We start from the raw sequence: 17,847 nt of genomic DNA, 5'->3' as shown, positions 1-17,847 counted from the left end.
AATACAAGAGTTAGCAAAAACTGGTTATGCTTCCTAAAACTCCTTTTGAAAATCAGCACCTTGATATTTCTGCCTTCATTTTCTTGGCAGGGGACAGTCATCTGGCTGCCCAATGTCAATGGGAAGAGGAAAAACTTTCCATGTGTAGCAGAAGAAGATACAAAGTCAAAGATCAAAGAACACAGGTATACATAAGAAGGAGAGAGTGAAACATTAAAAATAATAACTCATTTGCCCCTGATTTCTAGGCTTATCAGGAAAGTCATTACAGTTAGATAAATCCATACCAAATTTTATTTAAACCATAGTCAATATATCTCTCTTAAACACTTAGCATGAGTTAAGGGCTCTGTAGTATATTAGAGTTCTGAAGATTTATGCAGCTAAATTTAATTTTGAAGGGCTTATTCAGAATTGTTTTGGAAACTAATTTAGTGTTTAGTTCCTCTCTAGGGTAACTCTGAATGCCTTATAGGCTCAGAATTAAACCAAATTACTGAACTGAAGACACACAAGTGTATTATTTTAAAGTCTGTTGAAGAGTTTTTTTGTTGTTTTTTATCAATATGTGTAAATGTCCCAAGTGGATTTTTTCAATTGAAAAAAGTATCTTTTAGTTATTTTTTGTGGCTAATATTTATAGTAACATACCCTATACATATGAGTTGTCTGATAAATGTTTATTAAATCCATAAACAATTTTTTAGCAGAGTAATATATATTAATTTATAATGTAATGTGTATTATGCTAGGTTTAAATTTAAATATTTAATACATCATATTTTATTATGCAAGACAGATTATGTATACTTTCTTTAAGAGTAAAAATTATCAGATTTGTGGGCCTTTTTTCAAAGCATATATATATATATATATATTTACTGTGCAAATATAGGAATAAATATATACATATGTATTTACTGTGAAAGAAAAAACTTGGCTTGATTTCTAACACTAATTATTTCAACTGAAAAATAATAAAAGACAGTAATCAAAGAAGAAAGGGAAACATCTGTGTTTCTCATTTCTGAATATCATGAGCCAAACTGCTAAAGCATACTAAAATGTTAATTGTACAGCATGGTGACTACAGTTTATTATGATATATTGTATTCTTGAAGAATGTAAAGACAGTGGATGTTTAGTGTTCCCACTATGACATGATAACTATGTGAGGTAAAGTTGTTGTTAATTAGTTATGTTTAACCAGTGCACAAGGTATATATACCTTAAACATGTACATGATATATTAAATATTATCTGCCAATTAAAAATGAAACAAAATTAATTCAAACAAAAATGTTGATTTTATTAATGGTAGTAATGCTTTATAGTGACATGGGCATTTTAGAATTAACTTTTTAATTTTCAGTTTAGTTGTCTTCATATAGATGTGTGCATTCATGCAGTGCTGGTGATATTAGTGACTATGTGGGTGTTCATGCAGTGCTGGTGATAGCAATGACTTAATGACAATGTTTTAGTGTGTGTTTATGCAGTGCTGGTAATAACAATGACAGTTATAATTGAAACAGTGCCCTATGGATAAATGAAACTCTTCTTTCAACTTATCGCTAGACTGTTTGTCCACAGACTGCTAAAGAATTTACAATGGATTAAAAAGTAAAAGTTGTCCTTTTTTTTTTTTTTGTCTGTTGCATACAATGTTAGTTTAGTGACCACAGGGCAAAAATAAATAAAATTTTTAGATATGTATTCTATGAAGATAGTAAAATCCTACTAGTCAAGTAAGGTTATACGGCCAACCTAGATTTAAGGGTCATGAAATAGACCCATTTCTTGATAAGAGGAAAAGTGTTTAGGGTTAAGTTTGCAATCAACCTCAATCTTTCCCCTGTTGTATAATTTTCACATTCTTCTTATGGACAAAACATAATCACTTCCATTCAAGGACTCTCTAAATTGTCCATTAATTATAACATTAATTTCCTGGATAATAATTTCTTTGCATTATCTATATCAGGTCCAGATGAAAATGAGACTCTTGTGGGTACAGCCTGTCTGCTGTGGCATCTCTTCATCTGTAGGCCTCTCAACTAAGGAACAAATAACATCTTTTTCACACATAGAATATGACGGTGAGACAATTTATGGATAATTGTAATAAGTGCTCACATTTGGATGACTATAATAAATGCTCATCGGTCACTGGTCCAGAAGATTTTGAAAATTCAATGCAATAAATTCTCATAATTTATGGATAACTCTAATAAATAAATGCTCATCAGCCACTGGCCCATAAGATTTTTAAAATTCCATTGGGTACATGGCTCCAGGTTCCCCTGAATAAGCAGTTATACCCATTGCTTTAATTGTTCCTAGTTGTCATCTCTGGGAATAGGTCCCTACTCCATTGCTCTCTGTTTTCTGGCTACACCATATGAAGTCTTTACTCTGCCTCCTGAGATGTACCACTTTTTTCTTATGAAACTGCCAACATTTGTAGCCAAATAATTTTCTCAACACATTTCTGGCTTGTAATAAGTTGGTAACACCAAAGACATGTCCCATATCATATGAATGTGCAAATGTCCAGAAAATATAATGAGGATAAAAATTCATTAAACAAGCTCTATACTTCTATTACCTATGCACCTGTTACCATTTTCAAAAATCTAGAAACAGTCAATGTGGATGAGAGCTAATCTCTGCTTGTCAAATGAAGTTGTAAAGCCACCAAAAAGGGGGCATTTAAAAATTAAAGCAGTTTCATTTTCTTTTAGTTTAAACCACCATATTTCCCTTAAGAACTTTTGTGGGGATATTATGCATCAATTTATATTCTATTCCATTAAGAGGGAAAAAAAAAAACTTTTTCTTTCTGAGACAATCATTTCTCTCATTTCTGTGTTTTGACTTTTGTGAAACCCCTTATTCTAGCTGAGACGGTTTAGTAGGCATGTATTAAATCTTTTGAAGTTATTAATATGGAGCACCATAACCACATCTTTGATATTAACTGTGGCTTTAAGTCTCCTTTTGATTCAAGAACATTTTGCTCACTCAGAGACTAAGGATCAGAGTTTATTTTCAAACCCAAAAATTTATGGCTCCTCTATAACCCTTTAACTTATTCTTGCAATCATAACAGTTTCATCCATAGTTCATCTCTCTCCTGGAGTTTTTTATCATATACAGCTGGAAACATCTGACACTTTCAGTATTCTCTCTGGAGGTATCATAGGACAATTCATGTTTATTAGGTACATTTTCTATCTGACAAATTACAGAGGTTACAGTTCTGCCAGTTGTTTCACAACCACATAAACAAATTGTCAGTTTTCCCACCCTTCAATAATAATTTCTGCACTGTTTTTCTAGCCTTTTTCCAACAGAGTCCTTGGTGGCTTTTCATTCTCTATCACCCACTTCCAAAGTCAGTGCCATATGTTATTTCTAGGTATCAGTTACTGTACCAGGTAGCTTTTTTTCCCTTGTAACAAATTATATCAGAATTTAGTAGCTAACAAGAACAACACACATCAAGATTCATTTAGAGAAATAGTCTGTGATGGCTCTGGTTTAGTCAGTTGGTTGTTCATGCCTCTAAAACAAGTGAGGGTTGAAAGCTGCTGTATGTTGTTTAGCAGGCTGGTGGTTCAACTGGGCCAGTTTATTACTTGTTCCTTGTGGTCTCTCAGTGTCTAGAAGCCTAGTTTGTCCTTATTCATAAATTTGTCTGAGGCTAGACAGCAGCGTCTGACATTCAAACACCTTCAATGCTCTGTGCGGCTCAGGGGATTGGCCATGTTCTAACCACGATTGCAAGTAATTGAGTGCTAATCATTGCATGGCAGCCCATATCAAAGGGTGTAGATACACATTACATATTTTCATGGGGAAGGGGGATAATTTGTCATCATTTTTAACTCTATGATAGTATGTTTCTATGTGTTCTTTTCTTTTTCTTACAACGTAAGAAGAAAACCAGCCCAAGATAGTTGCTAGCCTTCTTAGCTAGCCCTGAAATGAATACGTAAACAGCGGACCTAAGTTAAAGGAGCCCTGGCCAGCCAGACCCTTATCTGTAAGTAGAGCCACCCAGACAGTTCAGCACCAGTCATTGGATGTCCGGCAAACACATACACAACAGAATATGTGAGCATTGCTTCACACCGCTGCACTTCAAAATGGATTATTATGTAGCAATCACTAACGAATACGGAAAATAGCCCTTAAACATTGAGTGCTTCTCTAACAAAATATTTAATATGTGGTAACTGACTTGGAGATAGGTGAAATATAGCAAGATAAATAATAGAGAAAATGGGAATCATTTTTAAAAATTATTATAGGAAGCTGCAAAAAGTGTAATACATGCTGTGTTTTGGTGACATAGCTTTTAAAACTGCCTCTAGAAAGAAGAAAATAGAAAAAACTAAAAGTAGGGAATCAAGCAATATTTGTCCAGTGTGATGTCAGAGTTGTTATAAACCAGTGATTGCTATGCACCTTATATTTTTTCCATTTTACCTATAATTGCTTGTCTAATCTCTCATTATATATTTGTTTAGATGGTGTATTATCTTTGTTGTTTAGGATACAACTCTCCAGATTAAATGGAGGCAGATACATTGAGGTGTGCTGCAACTTTCTAAATTTGAAGCCTAGGGCTATGATAGTTTAGATATTTGGGAGTCTTGGTAGGGAGATGAGAGTATTTATTTTGCAGGAGAGCACATGGTGGTAGACTGAATTATTAGCCCAAGTTCATCATCTCGCCCCGTACCTTAGCCCTGTGCCACATGACTTTGCAGTTACAGTCTCTGTCAAGTGGAAGCATGAACCTACCCCTTTAATATAGGGCCGAGCCAAGACTTTGCCTTTGAAAATACAACATGGGGTTAGTGGCAGTATGCTGTTTCCCAGCATCAGCGTTCAGAGGGATTGTGTGTTTCCAGTTGCTTTTTAAGCTTCTTCCAACACCACAATAAAAGCTTTATCTAGGTAGTTTCTTCTGCAGTAGCTTGTACCCCAGAGTGGGATCACACAGAACATATTTGACCTGACAGGACGCAACATGCAGTAGATGGTGGGTCCAGCGAGACCTGCAGCTTGAACCAGATCATCCAGCCTCACCCATTCTACATCAGCCACAACCAGACACACATACAAGTGAGTGAGAACAAATGGTCTTTACTATATGCTGCCAAATTTGAAGTGTTTTTAATGAATCAGCACATGATGAATACATGTAATTTGGTGACCAGATGACTAGGGTGGGAGGCAGATAAACTGAAGGCCTCATCTATACTCCCTGGGTTGGTTTATGTCAGATAAACTATGAATGTTCATAAGGTTTATTTAATTGTTTGTCTAAACCAATACATTTTCTTTCTTCATGCTTCAATGACAAGAGCTGCATGTGGTGTTAAGAACAAATGGAATCAATGTTTTTCTTGCTATAAATTTTCATGATAAACAAGAAACCAGGACAAAACTTTTTTTTTTTTTTTTATGCATAGGATGTCTTCAAGGAATTCTAAAAATATCAGCTTTATATTTGTATAGTCAGATATCTGTCAATGAAAGCAAGGTCACATAATAGCAAATGGTGAAGTTTAGCCCAATTTTGAAAATCTTTTATTTTTAACTCAATTTGTGCATGAACAATTTTACCTAAACCATTGTTTGAGTCTCTCTGTTTGTGTATTTGTTAATAACAGTTAATAGCAATTCTAAAAATCAGAAAATTTTGATATAACAAAAGTTTAGTAGAGAATAATTTAATAGAGCCAATGGAATAAATAGTGAGGACTTTAAGAATTACCTTCAGTACAAATGAAACACCATCAAACACATACATACATGCATCCAAGCACCAAGATATTCTTTACTAGGGCAATGACTAACCCCAGGAATGAGTGAAGGCAGAGGCCCCTAGCTCAGTTCTTTACAAACTACTGATTCATTTCTGTAGCACATGATCTTTCAGTCATATTTATCTGTGCCAAGACACACAGCACTGATTACTTCCCTGATTCAGTTGGCATATTTACTTATCACTCCTCACCTTTATGTACACATTCTCTCAAAATACAGTCAGTAAAACAGATAACATGTTATTTAAAATAAGTACCTTCTTATCTGCTACTGAAAAGACCTATATGATCTAAAGACACTGGAGTGCAAATTTTTCCAGCTTAAATAAACTTTATTATCAAATTCGACACGTTTCTTGTACAAAGTATATTTGATCACCTTTTGTAGTGTGGTGAGATAGTATTTATAAAAGTGGATGGTCTTAGGAAGACAAAGGATTTTCAGGGATTTAAATACTGCTTGAGCATTCTCCACTTTTTTCCGAATCAAGCCCTTCAGTTATTATTTTCAATGAAATGTCATGATGGTCTCTCTGCAGCAGTCAAATAGATTTCAGCTTTTTAAGTATTTCATGGTCATGTCATGATTATGAAAATACTGAAAAATGATCCTAGATTCTTATAAACATGCCACATATTAAGCCCTATCATTTGTTTTGTTAGGGGAGTTTCCTTTCTTTGGGTGTTTTATTTATATTGCTTGTTTTATTCTGAAGGTCGTGTTCAAGTATTTATCTACAAAACGAGAGAATCAGACTTCACAAAGGTAGGAGGGCAGACTAGAAGGGCAAGTCTTTGATATTTTCTAGACAAAGTCCAATATCCCTGCAGCAACTTGTTATTCCTGCTGGTGTGTAACTGCAGGTGCAAGTTGCCCTTGATTAAGTAATTGGGTTCAGGAAACTCTCAGGCATGAACATACAATTATTGCTTCTGTTTGCTTTTTGCTCCTCTGACCCACAAAAAGACATCTGCCTCAACTGTACTCTCAGGAATAAAGGAAAGAAAATTGAACAATTGATTCAAATTGTAGTTTTTAAAACTTCTTACAGATCTTTTCAACACAAAGGAAACAGGAATTTGTTCTTGACAGCCGTTAAGAGAAATAACCAGGAATCAGATACAAAACTGATATCAATTCAAGAGAGTAACTTTAATGTTTTAGGTAATGTTGTTATACACTTTCATAAGAAATAAATTGACACTTTAGTCTTCATGATCAACATTGAAGAGTGAGTAATATCCAAAATGGAATCAGACACTGAGGAGGAATAGTGGGGATGTGCATGCCTTTCTTTCTTTCTCCTTCTTCAACATCATTTTTTAAACTTCTATATCACCAGTTTTCAATTTTAAAAAGAAAAATAATAAATCATAAACATGCATACTGTTCAGAGATTTGGTGAGTTGCGTCTTCTGTACTCACACCAGTTTAAAATACAGCTAAATAAGGAGACAGATTACATTTTCTGATACTGTCAAATATTCTATTTTTTATCACAACAGTGACACTTTTTATGTGATAACATGGATAATAGCCGATGGAAAATCTTATTGATTGTTGAACTGGTTACTATGATGAAGTGCATTCTCAGATATCACATCTGACAATTCAGTTATTAAGCATAATTTCTAGGCTTTAAACATATGTTTCAATATATATTTCACGACTGGCTACAGAGTGGAAGGTCTTGGGTGAGGCTTATTGCTTACTACTGACATTACTGCAACCATTTCTCTGTTTTTAAATATTTTAAACAGCTCAATACCTTTCCAAATTTATTTCACTCCTACTATGTAACATACACTTTTAAACAATATTATCTCCTTGGACTTCTAGAGGCCAGTTTAGAATATCAGCTTATAAAAAATAAGAAAATTTTAAAAATAGCAATATTTTAATATTCTATACTCTATAGCTGATTTAAAAAAAAATCTAACCTCAGGGAAAATATAATGGTTACCTCTGGAGGACTGTCTGGGTTCAGAAGCAAATTTCATATGAGGTAAACAGACGAGAAAACTTTTTAAAACATCAATATTGTTACTGTGAAGTTTTAGTGATAAATTTTAGCTTAAAAGGTAATTTTGTAAAAACATACATGCATAAACATACATGAAAGTATTCCTACATTTGAATGGAACTATTTATCATGACAAGAAACTGTTAATAAATTCAGTAGGTTTTCTGCCATTGTGGTAAGATGAATGATGAATCAAATGCAAGGCAGGGTTCTTTACTAATTTATTGGGTCATGAGTTATGGTTTTGTTCAATTGAAAATTATTAGATGGATTTGCCTCAGGCAAAGAGTGTAGTGTATGGAAAAAGAAAAAAGAAAATATATTAAGCAAACATACCATGAATTTAATCATCTCGAACAGTATACTGGATAAAGGTCCTGATGCATTTATCATTAATTCAGGGGACAATTTTGCCTCCCCACAACATAATCACAAGATGGGAGTTATCAGTATAGTTCTGTAAATGGGATGTTCACAATGAATACATAATATACGTCATTACTTTCGCCTAATGATTTTCCTTGTGAAAGAGGATAAGGAAAAATGCAAAAGCCAGAGATTGAGCTTTTTTCTTTTATTAAAAGTAAGTATTTTTCTAAGTATAATCATTAATTAATAGTTTCTCACCCATTTAACACACTTTGTGGAACACTAATTTTGTGATGGAGAGACTGCTCAGAGCTCATTGTGAAGAACCACTTTCACATAAACTTTTGTGAAAGAAAACTTTTGTGGTCACTTTTGATGAAAGAACAGATTTACATGGGCTTTCTTAGGGCAAGACATTTGCAATGGTGGTTAGGTTTTGCCAAAATAATAAAATTAATGTATAAGTAAAATTAAAACATCAATATTTATTCAATTAGCAACTTTTTATAATTTTTGAGAAGTTAAAATATATTTATTCTGGTATAAAATAAGCAATGATCTATTAAACAATTTGCATAAGTAATATTTAGTTAAAGGCTATAAGCTAATGCTAACTCCACCTCCAATACTTACGTATTTAATTTCATATTCTTGGAGGTTTTTTCTGGGAGGTTTTTCATGATGCGTCAGATGATTATTTTCCTGATGACTCCTCAGAAAAAATGTGTCGTCCTGGCCAAAAAAAACAACAAATGCACACACACACACACACACACACACACACACACGGAGTAGTTATATTGGTTTTATTTCCCTCCATGGTAAATATCCAATGTAAGTCCAATGTAAATCTCAATGTACTGGGATGTAAGACTCTCGATGGCAAATCAGTATGGTCATATTTAAATAGTACCATTTATTTAGCAGCAAGCTTCAATGAAATGCTCCTTTTAAGGACTAAAGTGGAATAATGCACTGATTTTGGGCAGCAAAACATTTTAGCCACCTATCTCTAGCCTTTAGAGACAACTCGGTAACTGACTCATAATGGTCAACCTCAGGGGCCTTTTGACTGAAGCTATGGATGAAATCTAGATTCCTGTATTGCCCTGGTCAGAGGTCTCTGTTCATTTCTACAGAATACAGGAGACAAAACTACAAATGTTCTTACATATTAAGTACAGATTTTTAAAAATGAAGTGTTCATAATACTCATTAATCTGCAGTTTTACCGTAATCCCTATTAAAATACAAAAGACAGTATTCACAGAAATAGAAAAAATAAATCCTAAAATTGATATGAAACCACAACAGACCCTGAATTGCCAAAGTAATCCTGAGCAAAAAAGAACAGAAAGAAAAGATGCCTCATGTTACTTTAGCAAATACTAGTAAGCTCTAGTAACCAAAAAAAAACCCATGATATTCGCATAAAAATAGACATGGAACAAGATAGAAACCATAGAAAGAATTCCAACAATTGCAGCCAACTGAGTTTCACCAAAGGTGCCAATAAACCCTAATGGGGACAGAACAGTTTCTTTAAGAAATAGTGCTAAAACATGACGGTGTAGAATAAGTGGGAGGCCACAGTCCCTGCGAGGGCATGGGGTGGGGTCCGCCGGCCTTGCCAATAGAGTGAACTGGCAACAAACAGAATGGGAAAACATTATTGCAATCTACCCATCTGACAAAGGGCTAATATCCAGATTCTATGGAGAACTTAAACAAATTTACAAGACAAAAACAAACAACCCCATCAAAAAGTGGGCAAAGGATATGAACAGACACTTTTCAAAAGAAGACATTTATGCAGCCAGGAAACATATGAAAAAAATCTCCTCATCTCAGTTCATTAGAGAAATGCAAATCAAAACCACATTGAGATACCACCTCATGACAGTTAGAATGGCGATCATTAAAAAATCAGGAGACAATAGATGCTGAAGAGGATGTGGAGAAATAGGAACACTTTTACACTGTTGGTGGGAGTGTAAATTAATTCAACCATCGTGGAAGACAGTGTGGCGATTCCTCAAGGATCTAGAACAAGAAATAACATTTGACTCAGCAATCCCATTACTGGGTATATACACAAAGGATTATAAACCATTCTATTATAAAGATATAGGAACAAGTATATTTATTGCAGCACTGTTCACAATAGCAAATACTTGGAACCAACTCAAATGCCCATCAATGATAGACTAGATAAACGAAATGTGGCACATATACACCATAGAATGCTATGCAGCCATAAAAACAGTCAGTTCATGTACATTGCAGGGACATGGATGAAACTGGAAATCATCATTCTCAGCAAACTGACACAAGAACAGGACACCAAACACCACATGTTTTCACTCATAAGTGGGTGTTGAACAATGAGAACACACAGACACAGGGAGGGGAACATCACACACCAGGGCCTTGGTGGTGGGGCACTAGGGGAGGAATAGCAGGGGGTGGGGGACTAGGGGAGGGATAGCATTAGGAGAAATACCTAATGTAGATGATGGGGCAATGGATGCAGCATACTACCACCATGGCACATGTTTGCCTATGTAACAAACCCACATGATCTGCACATGTACCCCAGAACTTAAAGTATAATATATAAATAAATGAAATAGTGCTAAGAACACTGAATATTCACATGTGTAGTAGTAAAATCAGACTTTTGTCTCACACCATATATAAAATCAACTCAAAATGGAGTAAATACTTAAGTGTAAGACCTGAAACAATGAAACACAAAACAAAACCATAGGGAAATTCTCCCAGATATTGATCTAGGCAATTTTTATTTTTTTTGGATACAACTCCAAAAGGAAATCCAACAAAAATAAAAATAGACAATGAGATTTTATCAAACTCAAAAGCTTCTGCACAGCAGAGAAAGCAATCAACAGGATAAAAAGACAACTTATAAAGGGGAGAAAATATTTCCAAACTATACATCTGATCATGGGTTAATATCCAAAATGTATACAAAATGCACACAACTCAATAGCAAAAGAACAGCTATCCCAATTACAAAGTGGTCAAAGGAACTAAATGGACACTTCTTAAAAGAAGATGTGCGAGATGTACAAATGGCCAACAGGTATGTGAAAAATGGTAAACCCCTCCAATCATCTGGGAAATGCAAATTAAAATGATGATGAGATGTCATCTTATACCAGTCAGAATGGCCATTGTCAAAAAGACAAAAGATAACAAGTATTGTTGAGCATGTGGGGAAAACCGGGCTCTTGTACACTATTGGTAGCAATATATATTAGTACAGCAATTATGAAAAACAGTAGGGCGGTTATTCAAAAAATTCAAAATAAAGCTTCCATATAAGCTAACCATCCTACTACTGGCTATGTGTTCAACAGAAATAAAATTTGCATGTCAAAAAGATATATCCCATGTTTATTGTACCTTTACAGGCGCATTTTGAATATCACCCCATCACTCTTTTTACTCAAGTATATATCACATATTTTGTGCAATAATCTGTGAGTTGCTGGTGCATTAGAACTGAACAAAGCGCTCAAATTTCACCCACATAGACATTATATTCATTATATTCGAATGAATCAAAATGATAACGAAAAATAAAATCAAGTATGATAAATTGTATACTAGATTAAACATATGCTACGGATAACATAAAGCAGGAAAAAGGAATAGTGACTCATGTGTAGAAGGGTTATAAGTCTAAATAAATGTTTCAAAAATTATATGGATGTCTTACTGAAAATATAATATTTGAACCAAAACCAAAGGTGAATAAGGGAATAAAACTATTATCTTTTGAAAAATGTATTCTGAAAAGAGAGGATACATATTTAGCCTGAGTCTTTGAACCTGGAGATTGAAGTGGAAGCATAATTTCCCACCAGCCCCACCCTACAATAATAAATATCTTTTAAAAGATTGAAAATAGTTTGATTTTACTCTAAATACAACAGGATGTTAGCACAGAGTTGGCATGATCTGAGATTGATATTGACTGGATAGCTCTGACTGCTCTTAGGAAATAAACTGAAGAGCAAAGGTAGAAGGAGAGAGATTATTGGAAAAGAAGACTATTCCAAAAACTACAAAGAAAAACTGCAGTGATTTACACTACATTGATAGTTGCTAAAGTGATATGGTGTTCAGATTTTGGATATATTCTTAAAAGATGGGTTTCTGATAGGGTAGATGTGTTGGGTAAGTGGAAGAAGCAAAGGATGATTTTTTAATGTATTTCTGCTGAGAAATTGGAAGAAATGGAGAAGACACTGACTGAGATCAAGAAACCTGAGGGATGAAGAGAAAGCAGATAATTTTTTTTTTCTTTTTTGGTTTCAAGTTAGAAATTTTTCTCCCCTGGGAAGAGGTGCAGATCAAGATCTTATTTTGAGTGTATTTAGTTAGCCATGACTATATCCTAGTGATTAGGTTATGTAGGCATTTGGATATAAGAGTGTTGGAATTGGAGAACAGGTCTGGAATGAACATACAAATTTAGAAGACGTTGAATTTTAGAGATATGAGACAATAAAAGATTGCCTTAGGACTGAGCATAGATAGAAAGAATTCTAAAGACAGCATTCTATAGCCCTTCATATTTAAAAGTCTTCGGTATGAGAAAGAACAGATCAGAGTCTGAGAGTCCAGTGGTGTCAGAGAAAAGCTAGAAGAAAGTGGCATCCAACCGAGTGAAGAGACTTTTCCTAGTAGCAGGACATGATCACCTATACCAAATTCCACTGGTGTGGCTTGAAAACACTGATATTAATTTACATGTTTAACCAATTTCAATCAATAAACAATCCAAACTATCTCTTAAATCCATTAAATGACAATTTGTGAATTGTCTCCTATAAATATTTCCCACAAATAATGTTATTGTTCTTATAGAAGCCATAATCTCATATTTGATATATATACATAAATATATATATATATATATTCTTTAAATAACGAAATATATAAACACCCACTTGAATTCATGTCTGTTTCTCAATTTTCTTACACTTATTTTCTATACGTACAATTTTTATTAAACCTATTGTCAGCCCCAAAATTAAGCTCACTAAATATTCATGAAGTACTGCTTTTGTTTTTGTTTTCACTAATTACACTGATTTTTCTCATGTTCATTTTCCATCTTGTCTGCTTAGTTCCAGTTGAGGAGATCATAGATCATAGTCTGCAAAGTTTCATGCAACAAAAGAATTAAAAAACTGAGCATTTCTGACAAAACAATACATGCTCTAATATGTTCAGAAGATTATTTTTATATTATCACAAATGCAGCCCTTCCAAAGAAAAGAGAAAATTTAAAGGTCTAAAATTGTATGTCACCAGAATTTTAAACTAATATAAAAGTTGTCATAGCTTCTTTATTTAAAAAAAAGTCACCACTAATTGTCTAATGAGATGAGAAGGGATAGAGGTTTATCCAAAAGGCTGAGAATCTTATGGGTAAATGTCATAGTTAGCAATTTCCAGGGTATTACTTTACAAGTTATTTGATGCCTTAGAGAATAATGTGAAAGTATGGCATAAATTCTGTTTTATGAAATTATGTATTCATCTTTCCACAGTAATGCGAATTCAGTCAAACCCCAACATGGAACCTGTATGAAATGTTATGCATCACTAACACTCTTTATATAAGACTCCAGGGAAAGGGGGAAAGTAAACAATTAATATGAACTGTAGATGTGAGACATAATGGTTACATACCTGACCAGAAGATCTGGGATTATCATCAGAGTTTTCTTCAGAAATGCATTTCGTGTTCCCCTTATTTCCCACAGGACCTCTTCTAGGTGGAGGCTGATCTAGTGAGGAGACCAAAGCCATCATTCCAAAAGGAGCCATAGTATTAATATCCCATATTGATTATCTGCTGGTTCCTATTGCATTATCACACATGAGGACACTAAGAGACATGTGCCCTAGTTTCTGACATTGTCTTACTTGCCCCTATTACATATACTCAACCAAATTTGTCCTTTGCAATTAGAAAAAACAGTAACCTCATTCTCTGGCTGTTGATTCAGCAGCATGAAGGGACCCACTTAGATAGAGACTTTTCCACCTAAACTTCTTGAGTATCAAGAAACCATGCCCATGTTTCTTGTTAAAAATTCCTACATTAAGGGAAGGTTCTTATTGCTGAAGTGGCAATGTACAGATAACCAAGGGAAGGAGGTGTGAGATGGTATCTTACGGTGGTTTTGATTTGCATTTCTCTGATAATTAGTGATTTGGAGCATTTTTCATGTTTGTTGGTTGCTCGTATGTCTTCTTTTGAGAAGTGGCTGCTCATGTCTTTTGCCTAATTTTTTTTCCGTTTATTTATTTTATTGCATTTTAGGTTTTGGGGTACATGTGAAGAACATGCAAGATTGTTGCATAGGTATGCACGTGGCAGTGTGATTTGCTGCCTTCCTCCCCATCATTAGAATGGCGATCATTAAAAAATCTGGAGACAACAGATGCTGGAGAGGATATGGAGAAATAGGAAGACTTTTACACTGTTGGTGGGAGTGTAAATTAGTTCAACCATTGTGGAAGACAGTGTGGCGATTCCTCAAGGACCTAGAAATAGAAATTCCATTTGTCTAATTTTTTAATGGAGTTATTTGTTGTTTTGTTTGTTCAATTTCTTCAGTTTATTGTAGAGCCTGGATAACTACACATCCTCGTTGAATGTGTAGTTACTGAATATTTTGCCAATTCTGTAGGCTGTCTGTTTACTGTGCTGATAATTTCTTTTGCTGTGCAAAAGCTTTTTAGGTTAATTAGATCCCACTGTTTGTATTTTTGTTCTTGAGTTTTAGAATTTTAAAAATACATCATGGTTATTAAAGCTTTATCAGATATATGATAACCAAATATTTTCTTCCTGGTACCTCTGGGTATTACATACATTTAAATGCTTTCAACAGACTCTGGACTGTGACCATGCTCCATCCTGGGGTGGGAAACACAAAGGCAAGTTGTGGCCCCACAGTCCCTCAGAGATCTGTCAGGCTTGTAAAAAGGAACAGCCATCATTTTTTGAGAGTAAGGTCTATATTTCTCCCTATCCTGGCAGCATGGCCACTAAAGAATAGGGTAATGAAAGATGGTAAGAAGGGAAGCAAAAATGCCACAAATCTTTCTTACTGAAACATATTGGCCTTTCTCTTTGTTAAGTACTCTTATGGTGGCTGTAAAGTTTTTATTAGATTCCAGAGTTTCAAACACATTGATTTTCTGTGTTTCTTAGCTTAATATTTGCTTCAGTTTGGAAATGGTGTTTGGATATCTATACTCACCATATTTTATCACAACACCCCCATAACACTTTTGAAACTCTTTCAGGTGCCAGAATTTTTTTCAAAGTTTAGATTTGAAGAAGTATGGTTTCAAAGTTGTATATGTGTTTAATTACCTGAAGGATAAGCAGTGCATTCATTCTCAGTGTTAGTTATTATTAAATTTCAGTGTACATTGGAATTTCTTAAGTAGCTTAATAAGACATACTTAATCTCAACCCAACTTGCTGATCCACTCGTTGTATAGGATACAGACATTTGGATTGTATATAAGTTCCAACTTTTTATGTTCTTAACTTTAACTCTAAAATATGATGTATCCATTGCCTGGTTTTCTACAAAAATAAGAGTGTAATTTATAGCTTATGGAAGTCCTATAAAATGGAGATTATATATACATACACATATGCCTATATATGCAAATAATGTGTAAATTTAAATCAACATATAATTTATGTTCATTTTTTTAAGGAGAAGGCGCAGATAGAAAATAATTAGATATAGAGCTAGAGAGGTAAATATATAATTAGATACATAGAAGGATGGACAGAGTAAATGATATCATGTGACTGTAATGTTCAAGAGTTGCAGATTTAATTGCATTTTCTAGAATAAATTTGTGGGTGGATATAGGTGTAAAATTTGTAGACACATTTGTTAAAGTGTTACTAAAAGCACAATAAGTTAATTTAGGAGAGCTATCATATATATGTTCACAAATATGCTCATAGGACAGGTGGGTAGGAGTGTTTAGTTCCTCCAATTTTATGCAATACGATTTGACTTTTAACAAGGAACTGACCATAGGACAGCTTCATGTATATCATGGTGTATTGTGTCAGTCTCTAGGAAATTGCTACACTAGTATTCCCTTCTTGGGTTCTTCAGTAATGGTGTTAAAAATATTTTTTGAAAAAAGGAACATTACTCATACAAATTAAGACCAAAAAAGAAAAAGAAAAAGAAACTATGAAAAACAGGATGAGGCAGAACAAGATGATGGCAAATTGGAAACCTTTAAAAATCATCCCCCCAGCAGGAACACCAAATTTAACAATCACATATTAGCAATCAGATTTCTTGGTTTTAACATCATATTGAGAAACGAGGCACTGAGGAGGGTAGGAAAGGCAGTCTTGAATTGCCAATGCCACCCCTCTCCATCCCTGGCAATGGCTGCATTGGAAAGATTTCTATATATTTGGAAGATGGAGAGCTTAGTGATTAGGGAGCTTTATATTGAAACTCAGTGCTGCCCTGTGACAGTGGAAAACAATAGTGGGCAAAATCAGAAGGCACTCATGGAGGAGGCATTTACACCAACTTTACCCAGAGGTGAGTCATCCCTTCAAGGTGTCAGAACCTGAGTTCTGGCAAGCTTTGCCACTGCCAGCGAAGTGCTCTGGGTTTCTAAACAAACTTGAAATGCAGTCTAGACCACAAGAACCACAATTTCTGGGGAAGTCCTGGTGCTGTCCTCAGCGCTAATGGACTTGGGGTGCATGCTACCTAGTGTTCCCTGCTGGGCGTGGGGAAGGGAGTGCTTGTGTCACCTCTTCCTCAACAACAGGCAGAGGATAGGAGTCTCAAATTCCCTCTGTTGAGGAGAGAAGAGCAGAGAGTAAAGAGGACTTTGTCTTGCAACTTAGATTATCAGCTCAGCCTCAGAGGAATAGAGGGCGTGAGACAGAGGTCTGAGTTTCTTATTACATGCACTAGCCACTGAACGACACTTTTAGGCACACCTTGGGCCAGAAGGGAACCTGCTTTCTTGACGGTAGGGACCCAGTCCTGACAGGATTTGTCACCTGCTAACTAAAGGGTCTTGAGCAGTGGTAGCAGTGGTAGCCAGACAGTATTTGCTGAGGGCCTTGGGTGAGGCTCGGAGCCATGCTGGCTTCAGGTGTGTATCCCCAGCTGTGGTGGCTATGGGTAGAGACTCCTTCTGCATCAGAAAAAGAGAGGAAAGAGTAAATGTTACTTTATCTTGCACTTGGTACCAGCTTGGACACAGTTAGGTAGAGCACCTAGTGAGCTCCTGGCATCTCTGATTCCAGACTTCAGCTCCTGAATGGTATTTCTAGACCCACCTTGTATCAGATGAGAGCCCACTGTCCTGAAAGGAGAGACTCAGAAATGATGTCATTCACATAAGCTGACGGAAGGCCCCTGGGCCCTGAGTGAACTTCAGCAGTAGCCAGGCATTATTCGTTATAAGCAGGGGCAGTGGCCACAGAGGGAGACTCTTCTACTTGAGGAAAGATAGGGGAGAGTGGGACAGACTGTCGTGCAGCTTGG

The sequence above is a fragment of the Sapajus apella genome, unplaced genomic scaffold, assembly GCF_009761245.1.
Source record: "Sapajus apella isolate SASKATOON/1434 unplaced genomic scaffold, GSC_monkey_1.0 scaffold30, whole genome shotgun sequence".
Classification (NCBI taxonomy): Eukaryota; Metazoa; Chordata; class Mammalia; order Primates; family Cebidae; genus Sapajus; species Sapajus apella.
This window is presented reverse-complemented; position numbering follows the sequence as displayed.